This window comes from Limulus polyphemus, unplaced genomic scaffold (assembly GCF_000517525.1).
Source record: "Limulus polyphemus unplaced genomic scaffold, Limulus_polyphemus-2.1.2 Scaffold4541, whole genome shotgun sequence".
NCBI lineage: Eukaryota > Metazoa > Arthropoda > Merostomata > Xiphosura > Limulidae > Limulus > Limulus polyphemus.
Window position 1 is genome coordinate 73,684 of NW_013670151.1, and position 1,935 is coordinate 75,618.

A 1,935-nucleotide genomic window follows, 5' to 3' on the forward strand; every position below is an offset into this window, starting at 1 on the left:
ATGATTCTGTTGACTGTCGAAAGCGGGATTCCCAAATTCTGCAAAATTTGCCACTGACTTATTCCATCGTCTTCTTGACAAACTATCCTTCCTCTAACAAAATCTGACAATTCGAGAGAACCTTCAGTTCTAGGCATGTTGTAGCACAAGATAATTAGTGTGCGGACCATTTTCATTTATATAGTGCTCTGTGAACACAAGTTAGTTAGCATAAATCAGTTAAATGACGAAAAATTAGGTGTCTATTTACTTGTGACCACTCAGTGTATATAGGAAGATTTCTCTTCATGAAATATTTTCAAGTGCGTGAGGAATTTGTTGAGTAATCAAAGTAATTTAAAATGGCTGTGAGACAAGCGAGGAGTTTGATCTTAAATAACTAAACTCATATAAACACCAGTATGAAATGAGCTTTGAGTAATTGAATTTTTTAAGTAAGCTTAACAGTTGACATTTAGGTGAAACTTACAAAACGCCGTTTAAAATTAAACGTCTCTTGAGAGCACTTCGGTGTGAAAGCTTTAATCTGAAAGGCTAGCTGAAATCGTTATTATTATTTTCTTAATCTGATAGCCTAACTGAAGTCAGTAATGTTTTTACTAATCTACCAGGCTAGTTAAAGTTATTATTGTTATTTACTAACCTACCAGGCTAGTTAAAGTTGTTATTGTTATTTACTAAGCTATCAGGCTAGTTAAAGTTATTATTATTTTTTACTAATCTATCAGGCTAGTTAAAGTTATTATTGTTATTTATTCTGATTTGTTTGTTTGTAATTAAGCACAAAGCTACACAATGGGCTATCTCTGCTCTGCCCACCTCAGGTATCGACATCCATTTTCTAGAGTTGCAAGTCCGCAGACATGCCACTGTACCTATGGGGGGGGGGGGTATTCTGAAACGCTTGCTGAAGTTATTATTTTATTAATCTGATAGCCTAACTGAAATCAATAGTTTTTTTTTTATTAATCTACCAGGCTAACTGAAGTTGTTATTATTATTGTATTAATCTACCAGGCTAGCTGAAGTTATTATTTTATTAATCTGATAGCCTAACTGAAATCAATAGTTTTTTTTATTAATCTACCAGGCTAGCTGAAGTCATTGTTTTTTATTCTGACAGGCTAGCTGAAGTGAGTTCTAGATCTAGCTTATACCTAACGTGTATTATGATAGATACAAGTTATTGTTGGTAGATTATGACGTAGGAAAGTTTTAAATACGGCACTTAACGTTATTAAATCCTTAAACATCAAAACTTTTAACTTGAAATATAAACCAAACATGTACTCCTTACCTTCTGGTGAACCCAGCAGGGAAAGTCGTTCTGATTTATTTTTGGTGTTATTGTTTTCTCAAAAAGAGAAAAAACGAGGTCCAACTTTGGGGGCAGCACAACTAACTATTATGTTATTTCTGCCGCAGGATTAACGTCTAGCTGATATTCAAAGTTAACAAGTTTGGCCTGGATGTTATCCTAATGTTCGATAAATAGCATTTATAGCGATAGTGGGTGCATATGTACACAATGAGAACAGGTGAAATTCGTAGATAACGTAGAACAAAGTATAGCAACGTTATCTCAGAGTCATTTTGAAGAAGTAACATACAGAAGAAATACAAAACAAACCCGGTTTACATATGCATTAACCAAATGGAGAGTCAGGCGTAAGTTGACGTACTTACAGTGTTAATATCCGGGGTTCGATTCCCTGCGGTGGACAGAGCGCAGGTAGCCCATTGTGTAGCTCTGTGCTAAACAAGGACTATTAATAAAACTAAAAGAAGTGCGAGTAGAAACATATTTAATATTGTTGCGTCAGCGAGGTCACGTGACTAGTGTCACGCCACGTTTTCTAGAAATATCCTGTTCCTTCAGTAATGTGTTAGTCTTGTATATATATATATATAAGATGGTCACAACGTGAACGAAAA

General features: G+C 34.8%; 1 protein-coding gene across 1 annotated transcript in view; it reads right to left on the minus strand.

Annotated features, from left to right (window-relative positions):
• Nucleotides 1–1,463, minus strand: part of LOC106471321 (neprilysin-1-like) — a 56,305-nt gene extending 54,842 nt beyond the window's left edge. Inside the window, exon 1 of the mRNA XM_022399934.1 lies at nucleotides 1,298–1,463. The gene's annotated coding sequence lies outside the window, so the exon portion shown is untranslated. The remainder of the gene's footprint in view (nucleotides 1–1,297) is intronic.
• Between the last annotated feature and the right edge of the window lie 472 nt (nucleotides 1,464–1,935).